We start from the raw sequence: 11,608 nt of genomic DNA, 5'->3' as shown, positions 1-11,608 counted from the left end.
CTGTCTTGGCTAGGACCATGCCTTACCCGACTAGTACTGCGCATTTCCGGAAGTGAAGGCTCTACCTTCCCTCCAGAAATCATGCATGTCTATCAAGGCACTCACCTACAGGCTTGCATTGTGCAATTATTGGATGTATTGTCTCGCTAACCCGAGAAACTATCCAATACAGATTGATGGTTGCGTGTCACTACTAGCTTAAATTATGCATTGCACAATTTTAGTCCTCAGCAGGCCAGGATATATTGTACATTGCATAGTTCCAGCAATCATTCAGCCTCCTGATAGCCCGGACTATGCCTTGCATAGTTTTTGCAGTCAGTTTCCAAACCTCTCGGCATAAATTGTGCAACCTTCAAGATCAGTCATATAGGTATGTTGCAAGTCAGTTCTCATTTTCATTTTGTTTTTTGACTGGAAGAATTCTTGCGATGAGTGTTTCCATGTCTCCAAGTATCCCAGGTGTTCATCTGTCTCTCAGTAGCACAAGTACAATGGCCTTCAGGATAGCAGAGTCAAAGGACACCATTAAGAGCACAACGTGGGTTGCAACCAAGCAAGTGTCTATGATCTTGCCTACCTATGAAGACATTAAGTTGTTCGTAGACATGCACATCAAGATAAGATGGTAGCAGCATCATAGTGAGCAGCACCATCAACAACAGCAGAAGGCAACACACCCACATGCAACAAACACAAGAGGGAGGTTGTTGACAACACAAAGGCGGAACAAATTTGCAAGCTCAAGCAGATCCACTTGTGATGAAAGAAACTTTGGAGACTCAGGTTATGAGGTGACAACGCGACATGAAGATCACATGAAGATAGAGAACGAAATAGAGAATGAGTTGTAGTAGGAACAGTTACAGCAGAGGGTGCAACATGCACTGACAAATGAAACTTTTCCCATACAAGTTATAGATCCATCCTAGCCGCTAGCATGGAGTAGACATGGTGAGCAATGTTGTTTGCTGCATGCAAGGGAATTCAGCAACATGCATGTCATTGTGCACATGCATGCAATCCCACCCATTCAACACACTCACCGAGGCAAAGACAAGAAGCAAGTCCAACTGGAGCTAAACATGCAGTTGACAGTTGACGCACATGACCACCAGCACAAACTGAAAGATCAACATAGACACTATGCATCAGCGTGTTGTTGGTTTGGGTGCACCCAAGAAGAACATGCACATGCTAGTAGATGAGTTGGATGGAGGAGCCACACCAATACACCTGGATGCAACGGAGGCAAGAGTTTGCTTCAACAAGATGTCACCATGGAGCGCATGCACACCATCAAGGATGACAAGCTTGGCATAAACTCACCACCTTCACCATCACAAGCATGTCAAAGAGTTGGTTTCATCGCAATGGACTAAGTGTCAGCGATGTCTTTCATGGATTACTCAAGCCATTTTGTCTCACATGGGCACATGTGCATTGTAATGTAATGTCTTGTCAAGTGGAAGTTCAAGTGTCGATAGTTGGATGTAACAGTCATAGAGTAGATGAAGAGTCATGAGGGTAGATGAACTGTCACAAAAGGGAATGTGAAGGGTCACCCCACCCTCTGCTATAAATAAAACCTCATAGCACATTATAAAGGCTTTTGGTTAGCCAACCTTCTAATAAGACTATCTTAGGGAGAGCTTGGACAATATTGTAATGAGCCTTGGCTTCTCCACTGCGCAGAGCTAATACATTCCTTTGGAGTTGTAGGTGGTTTTGGCTATAACATTTCGCTATTGGGACTAGTGGTTGTACGTGGATATATTTTATGACTCGAACTTACACTTCTTAATATAACAAGAGCCAACACATTTCATGCATATGTTGTATTGTATTCTATGCTATTTGGTTTACTCTAAATGATAAATGTATTTGTTTGCTTACACATGCATGTATGGACTATTCTGTATAATTATGTATGAATCTTTCTGAAATATGTTGTTGGTTTAACCATCACTTTGGATTGCTTGCTAATTTTCCTTCCATATTTTGATGCATATTCGCTCGTGTGTTCCATTCTTAACTGTGTGCTATCACAGTTTTTCAAGGGGAACGCTCATCTCAACCCCTGTGTGTTAGAACCTCTCATGCATATTCCCTAGCTCACTACAGCTGTCACACCCTTGCTACCAACAAAGTTATCTTACTTGCCTCTGTGTGGAATCACGGTCAAGGGATTACCGTATGACCCATTGTTGGGGCTCCTACACAAAACGGTCTAAGGTCTAATTGGGACTTCTTATCAAGGAGATCACCTTACATGTTGGTGGGTCCAACACCATCAAAACTTTCCTAGTTTCCCTATGATACCCCTTAATTCAACTTCCTTTCCTTCCGGATAAAATTTCATGAGAAGTTGTTGAAAATTAAAAGCTTTTGTACCCAAGGATTGTAGCCATTGGACTCCTAGTACAACATCATCACCACCCATTAGAATGGAAAGCATTGGGCTATTCAATACATATTCTCCCATGGATAGCTTGACATTATGGCATTTTCCAGAGAAATTTATGGTTCATGCACTTGCAACCATCACTTGACACTCTGGTGTTGGATATAGGAAGCAATTCAATTCCTTGGCTATCTTACAATGAATAAAATTATGGGTACTCCTCGAATCAATCAAAACTATTACCTTTTTCTTCTTGATATGTCTTTCTATCTTAATAGTTTGAGGAGTGGTAATTCCGGCCAATGCATTACAAGATATGGTTGGATTTATTTCTTCTTTCTCTAGGGTTTGTTCCTGGTGTATATCCTCTTGTTTTAACGTTTCCTGTTCCTTTTCTTCCTCCTCTTCACAATCTATATAAAATAATTTATTCTCAACACACTTATGACCTTTAATGTATTTGTTATCACAACTGTAACAAAGCCCTTTTTCTCTTTTTCCTTCCAATTGTTGTGGTGTCAACCTTGTAGGTTGTGGAAGGATAGGAGCAACAACACTTCCATCTTTATAGTTGTGAGTGGTAGGTTTCTTTGTTGCCATAATTTTTCTTTCCATTTCTCTTGCCAACCTGAATTCCTTCTCCAATGAATCACATTCCCAAAGGCGAACCTCATGTTGGATGTTATCCTTTACATTCCATATGAACACATCAATCATATGCTCCTCTGGAATATCTTTTACCCTTATATTCATTTTTTGGATGTCCTCAATGTGCTCCATCATTGAACCCTTTTGATTGAGATTTATCAGTTGACTAAAAAAAGTGTTTCTTTTTGTATCCTCATAATGTGATATCTTTCTTCCATAGTAATTTCCCAAGTGAGAATTTGTTTACGAGAGCAAAGCCATCGATACCATACAAATTGATTTGGTTCCAAATATAAAGTTGCAATGCATACCTTTTGTGTCTTTTGCACATTATGGAGATCAAAATATTGTTCCATCTATAGTATCCATGTTACAGGATCCTTGCCATCAAGCTTCCTCATATCAGCCTTTGGAACGTGTTGGATCTTTGTTCCAACATTATATTCTTTTAAATCATGATTAACATTTATTTTGTTCTCATCATGAGTTTCTTCTACTATCATTTCACCATTAATAAGACTCTCTTGTAGCAACTTTGTCAAACCTTCCTTTAAACCTTCCATGTCTTTCTTCAAATCTTCAATATTGTCATTCTTTGAATCATGATTAACATTTCTTTTGTTCTCATTATGAGTTCCCTCTACTACCTTTTCGCAATTAGGAAGCCTTTCTTGTAGTAGCTTTGTCAAAACGTCCTTCCAACCTTCCATGTCTTTCTTCCATTCTTCAATGTTGTCTTTCATGCCATCCATCTTAGCTTTCATTCCATTCATCTTAGCTTCCATGCCTTTCTTTAAACCATCCATCTTTGCTTCTGTTACTTTTTGTGAGAGTGAAATTTGTTGCACTTGGTCTCATAATTTAGATATATCATGTTGTATTTATTCCTCTTCTTCATGGGTCATGCTAGAGCCTTCAGGTTGCTTACTAGGTGTTTCCATTTTCTTTCTTCGGGGCGTCAATTAATGATAATAATTTCTCACTATGCCATTTGAATTCCTACATTCTAATTTTTCAAACCAAACTTATGCAAAATTAGAAGAAAAAAAACTACACACCTTTTTTCACTTTGTAGGAGCTCAATATTAAATCTGTTCTACATTTGTAATTTTGGATCTCCAAGGTCTGACATTATGTCCTGAAGTAGCCCTCTGAGTGCTCTTTATAACCCTACAAGTCTGATCAATATTGGATTCTTTAAGGAAGAGTTATGCCCAATCTCCCACGATGACCTGATTATATACTAGTTCAGTAGGGTGAACTTGTACAAAGTGCCACGTGTCACTGCTTCGACCTTAGGACCTGAAACCAATACACTAAAAGCTACAGTCTGTCCTCTTTCTGTCAATTCTTATGAATTTTCAATATGATGCTTAGAAAACAAGTTATGATGATTTTCCCTAGGTCACCTGTTTGAGATATAATTCGAAATCCTACAAAAACCCTAACTTCCTTGGATCATATCTCCACAAATATAGCGATAAAAGATTGGAAATTCGGACCTGAGGTTCAAAGTAATTTCGGCTCAAATGGGTTATTTGTTTAACTTCCGAGACATCGTAAAAGAAATGTTATAGCAAAAATTCCATGAAGACCTGTTTGGAGGAGCGAAACCCTAGAATCCAAAGCTCTCATACCAAATGTTATGCAACCATCTCACAAAATAGAAGAAAAGATAGATCAACCCCTTGAAAATCAACCTCTTTGAGGGGGCAACCTCCTTTACATTACACAAATGAACAATTCTTCGATGATACATATGACGAAACCTCCTTTCTATATATGGGAGTCTAATGGGTCACAATATAATCAAAGCGGACATAACAATAATAATATAAGAGCACAACAATAAAAATAAAGACTAAAATGACAATAGTAATGGGGAATCACTACTATTATAAGGAACTAACATTCTTATTCAGTTTCGAAAACTAAAATAGAGAACTCTAACATGTTTTTAACAACGACATAGACAAACTTTAGCTCTATTCATTCATTTAAAAAATTACTTACTTAATCTTTTTCATTTCTTAACAAATAAACAAATATGTAAACATAAAAATATTATTTTTTATTACAAATATACCTAAATATAAAAACTCACTTTTTAAATAAAACAGAATAAACCATCGCAATTCAAATGGTTTTAATCCTTTTAATTACATAATAATAAACAATCAAGCAATCACTAACACCTAAAGGAAACTTCAATATGTGGATTATCTATATTCTTTATTTATACATTAAATATATCTCAAAAGTGAGATATCGTTCATCTTAATGTATAAAAAATATTTCATAAAAAAGACAGGGTTCATCATAATCAATATATTTAAATGAATATTTAAAACCAACCTAATTCCATATTATTAAAAATGCAAAATCAAAAGTACAATGTGTCAAAAATAATCAACCCTAAAAACTCAAAGAAAAGTTTTAGTGAATGCTCAAACAATCTACTTTAAAATTTCCACATTATAACATTCTATAGTGAATAGTGTTAAATAATTTTTATTTAGGAATTAAATATATATACATATTTTTTTAATATTTAGAAAAACATAAATTTAATAATTTAAATTATCATTTTTATATTTAATCATTTTAAATTAACATTAAATATAAAATAATTATAATTTAAATATATATTAATATTATAAAATATTTTATAAAATTAAAGAAATATTTTATTTATTTATCAAATTACAACTTTACTGTATTTAAATAAATTAAGAGACAATTACTAACTACTATGCTACTATGTAGCATTGATTTGTTATATAACCCATGAACTTTGCCATCACAATATCTCTCCACATGCTTACAATTGTTCAGCTTCATTCCCTTTATGTCTCCAAAAAAAATGATAGATTAATCCCACTATTCTCCATTAATTTATGTTCGCTTTCTGAATCCTTGTGACATTCGCAGATATGTGATTGTTCGTTCATTCATGGAATTTGCCTCGATATTTCCGTCGTTATTTTGTTTGGGTACGTAAAGCAGGGAGTACAATTACTGTTAGGAAGAAAAAACAGGCAAAAGTGCATCAAGGGAACGATCACTTGGTAGTGTAATTACAAAATTCAGTGGGAGAATTCGTGGGCGCGTTCTAACCAAAACATAACTAGTAAAGTACTGCAAAAGTTTTCCCACTTCGAAGCCCAAATAATAACCAACAATAGATCCTGTAGCTACAACACTGCACAATACGGACTCTGGGAAACTGTAGAGTAGCTGGGGTGTCGCTATAGATAATCCACAAAAGCTATAAATTAAGATTTTCAGCAGAGCGAAGACAGACGCAGCATTAAGTTTGGCCAGAAAACCCTTTAAAATTAACAGATATTTTTCCAAAATTCACAACGGGGAATCAGCTGCCTGTCAGGTTCATTTTTGTCTATTCGATGGATGTCGGGTTAACATTCTGAGGTGTGGCAGCACGGTTTCAGAAGAAAGCGATGAATGAGGAAGAGTCGTTTTCAAAGTGCGGATGATCCGTCGGGCCTTTCTCTGCCCAAGCTGTTTTAAAATATAAATATCTTTTATGTGTGGTACTCTCCAATAGGAATTTTTTAATATAGATTTATTCATCACTTTTATTCAAATAAAACCATTTAATTTGAAATAATTTTTGGGTGATGTTTATCCTATTTGGAAACATTCTCTAGTGATCTATAAATACAGGTCTTCAGTCCTGTCAGATTCCTCTGAGAACTATTAATCTGTTTTCTTACTTTCCAAGAAAATTTTAACCAAAGAACCCAAATTCCTCTCGAAACATTAACGTGTTTTCTTACTTCCTAAAAAAAATTTTAACCAAACAAAAATAATTTTAAATCATTATTATCCGGTGAAATTAATTTTGTTTACCAATTTCTTAATAGAGCAAAGGCTATTTACAACCTAGATTGTTCAATTTTATCTAGCAATTTCTGAATTTACTGATACAGCAAACGCTATTTACAACCTAGATTGTTCACCTGTCGTAAGAAGATTGAAGATTGTAGAGAGGTGAGCTTCCGCCATTGGCATATGCTAGTTACGGCCACATTACTGCCATGCAAGGCAAGTATACTAGTTACGGCCACATTACTGCCCTGCAAGGCAAGTGGATTCCGCAGGTGGCTCGCGTCATAAATATTAAATCTCGTGTTAGATATAACCAATTCTGAGTTGTCACTTTGTCACAGCCAGCTATGCTGACATACTGTGATTTAATCTGGTTCGATGATATGATTCAATCTGGTTTCAACATCAATGTTGGCCGTTTATTCATGGTGAAAACTAGCATAACCATATGAAACAATGGTAGATCAACCTGCGTTTTGATATGCCGTCTCTATAACGAAACTGTTAACATATCAAAAGATAAACTAAGATGCTTATTTAGCAAAGGAAAGTAAGCAACAATTATAAAAAATTGGAGAGATTTAAATAAAATCAGCATTTATCAGTAATTGTAAAGGCCAACTAGAGATGAAAAAGACCTACGCGTGATTGAACACCCCCAACATTTACCACTCATCCCTGTTCAAAGGTAGAAAATTGGATTTTACCATGTTTTTGTGATATTACTCTTTTTGAAAGGAGGTGAGCAATTTGCTTGTGATTTTACCATGTTTTTGTGATATTACTCTTCTTGAAAGGAGGTGAGCAATTTGATTATGTTCCCATTAGATGTGTCCAAATTCAATGTGTTGAAAGGAGCAAACCAATATCTGTATTCTCCTCATCAAGTTGGATAGATTGGGAGGGTAGAAAAGAGTGAAGTCCTTTGCCTAGTCGATAACCCCGCATCACCATATATTGATACACCTGTGAGGATGCCCCATAGGGAAATGAGCTCGGCCCTATTGTTCGTCCCTTGTCCCCCATTCCACCAGAAGTGAAAATATTTTTGAGCCAAGGTGATTACAACCCCACAACTACCATGCATGTTCTGGATTCCCCCATCGAAATATCCCACTAGGGAATCTTTCTCAATGACTCAGAGGATGTTCCTACTGTAATTCGTGATTTATGATTGCAGACAAAAGTATCTCCCCTATGTGGCTAACCTATAACAACAGAGAGACAAGAGACATAATGTTTTTCCTTAAAGTAAATAGATAACAAAGTGAGACCTACCTGGAATCCTTCGTGCACTTCACTCCTCCTTTAGCTTGGAAGCTCCAATTCTAGCTCTGAATGCCAAAATTAGAACGTGCACAGTGACATAACACAAGCCAAGAAACTATGAGATCTATGTAGTATCATCTAAGTACTCCATTCAATAGATCAACGTGATATTGAAATATATGAAATAAGAGCATCACATATAGGAAAACGAATGAATTCTTTGTGTTAATATAAATGAAAGGAGATTACAATTATAAGTAGTAGTTGATATTGCAGAAGAGCTCCTCCAAGTTGTTGAATTGTCCTTTCCTTGTCACATTATGTACCTCCAATCATCCTAAATGCGTGAGATGACGATCACTCACTATTGCAGCATAAGGGCAGAATCACTCTATTAAAGCCAACCCCAAATATAACCAGGTGCTTGTGGAATGAGGTAAATATATAGGAATGAGAGGTAGTTCATGAATTCTTATCTATTTACCAATCTAGGCTTGAGATCCAAAAATGATGGGATAATGAGCTCAAGGAATAATATGGTGATTTTTCTAAGGTGGAATTAGATAGGATCCAAATGTTTTATCCAAGGTAAGCAATTGAAACAACTTTTGAAAACTCATAGAAAAGGAAGCTTTCGAAATCCCAATCACTCTCCCATATTTCTAGAACCAACACAGGTGTAAAAGGGAGCAACCTACTTGTGACCAACATAGACCATAGTGGAGCAACCTACTGGTGAATGCACCCCAATAGGCTTACCGGGAGCGATGGTCCTCAAACTAGCTCAGATGGAGCAATTTAGGGCTAAAATGCTGGGAAATGAAAGGTACATTGTTAGGTCTTTGTGCAAGATGGTGACAAGGGGGAAAAGGATGTTGATTGATCCCATTCGGAGGCTCAGTGATCAGATGTGACAAAATGGTCTATAACAAAATCCCCCCTTAAGCGCAAAGTCAGAGAGGATGACTGATGATTGAGGTGCTTTACCTTGTGACAAGTACGGATCAAGGACAACTAGTGAGCTTCATCTATTACAATACATTTACAACATGAAATATTTGCTTGCTAAGGGAGGCATATCCATATTCAGCTCATAAGCTAACATAACATGTACAATGCTAAAAAAATGCTTCCACAGATGCAACTAGTGGATCCACGACTGAATGACTATATATATGACCATGTCCATCATAGATTGTGATCTTTGTATAGTCCTGATATTACAGTCTGGATGGCAGAAACTAGATTCGGGGTCTTCTATCTCGTTCACACAACCAACCAATGTATGAGTCTAACCATGTGAATCAGTGAGTTGGAGTCAAACATGATTGACACCATCTGATTACTGGCCAATGATGTAAGTCATTAACAAACGTGAAAGAAACCACCGATGATGTTAATGGTTCTCAAGGTACTATAGTACAAATTGTATGGTGTGAATGAATGAGTTGATGTCGAACACCACACAAAATATTTCAATTGGAGGCCATTGATTTAAACCTTTTGTTGAGAGTGAGGAAACTTGTCATTGATGTATGAAAGCACCAAGATAATAAGGGGTGTTTCTAAGTCAACTTCCTAGATGATGTGCTAATGTCGATAGGAGGACTTTGATGTATCCCCCTTCAACAAAACGAAATGTGTATGATGATTGAGAAAAAATGATTAGAATGATTCTAACATAGAATTAGATCAGGAAAGGCAGACATGAAATGAAGGCTTATGAGTATTGTAATGGAGATCAACTGAATGACTTCTCTTGAACACATCAATGACACTGAATGGAGTTGGTAGCACTGACCCAAAACCGAAATGGAGGCTCTGAAAGATGGTATGATAATGAAAAGACAAGAATATTACCCAACCCAATAGCCATGGAAATGAAGTGGAAGAGTGTCATGTTCAAGGGCCACTCGCTGCCATTAGATAAATGAAATCTCTTGTTTTCCCAATTTCCCCAACCATACTGGTTAGTACCTCTTTATTTTTAACAAGCTTGAGGAGGATAACATATGCTTGATCTGTAAGTTCATCCTTTAGGTGAATCCCTCTGAGTATATTTAATGAACCCTTAGAAGGAGTGGTTCGGCCTTCTCATGTTCGCATGGTCCATCATTGTTTGATGTTTTAATGAGTCCAGTGAAGGTAAAACTCAAAATATTTTTCATGGTTCGAGAGTTTGAAAAAGGGGCAAAAAACAAAACTCCAAATGTCCCTTTCTGTAGGTAGTCCCTTAGGTACAAAAAGGTAGAAAACAATAACCAAGGGAACCTCTTAGCCATGTGCAACTAAGGTTTTTCTTTTTCATAGCTAGTCTATCTCAGTCCAGAAAATGGTTAAACTTATATTGAGTATACATCTTTTGATTTACCTTAATGAGTTCGAAAACACAAGTGGTCAACAATATTTTCATATTTTGGGAGTCTGAAAAGCACTGAAAGATGACTCCAAAGGGGGTTCCTTTTTTGTAGGTTTAAAGAGCCCAAAAATATAGATAAAAGTGTACTTTGTAGTCGAAGTAACTTGACCAAACATAATGAAAACCTACTAACAGTTGTCGAACTGCTCAAAACACCACAAAAAGTATTAAAGATACCTATTTCATGGAAAAAATGAAGCTTATAGAGGTCAAAATACTAAAAATGAATAAAATAACGAGAAAATGACCATAAATATTCAAAATGACTTCTTATTTTCAACATTTCACATTTTACCTTTAATAGTGAGTATTTGGAGGCCTTTTTCCCTCGATCTTCTTCAGTTGATTGCAGCCAATCCAAGGAACCATTTCAAGTGTCGTCGCTTCCAGGTAGGAACTGAAACCTTTATCAATCTTTCTACGATGCATTTTTGTGTTTTCATGCAAAAGTTTTAAAGTTTTGAGGCCCTTGGGGTCCATAAAAAATGCTCTGGGACCAAAGAAACACCCTTATGTCAAAAATTGTGTTGCACCTAGGCAGAGGTGCAATACTTTGGTAAACACTACTCAAGTGAATTGGGCTCATTTTCTTAAGTTGTATTTCAATTTTGAGTCAATTTTTGTCAATTTTTTTGCATGGGAAAGATCCTAATGGATTCGTTTTTTATGTATCAGGTACCCATTAGCACAAAATGGCATTCATCTAGCGAGAAAGAGAACATGAAGAACAAGATTTGAATGCGGAAAACAACCCCACTACCATGTAGGTGCTAAAAAATTATGGGTTATTGAAATTCTTCCGGCTTCCTGGTATGAGGCAACAAATGGAGTTGTTGAAGTACCTTGTCTGGTCATGGTATATTCAGCCACAAGCATTCAGGTTTAAGGAGAATCTACTCAAGATACCAGTAGAGGGTATTTACTTTCCAACAAGATTGTTAAAGCAAGGTTCCCCCATCTCTCTCCTAGGTGGAAGAAGTGGTGACAAGGCAGTGAAAGACTATATTGCTACCTAG

This window comes from Pinus tabuliformis, chromosome 9, assembly GCF_031772625.1.
Source record: "Pinus tabuliformis cultivar Carrire ecotype Pingquan chromosome 9, CPIR1, whole genome shotgun sequence".
Lineage (NCBI taxonomy): Eukaryota > Viridiplantae > Streptophyta > Pinopsida > Pinales > Pinaceae > Pinus > Pinus tabuliformis.
Note: the sequence above shows the minus strand (reverse complement) of the source record.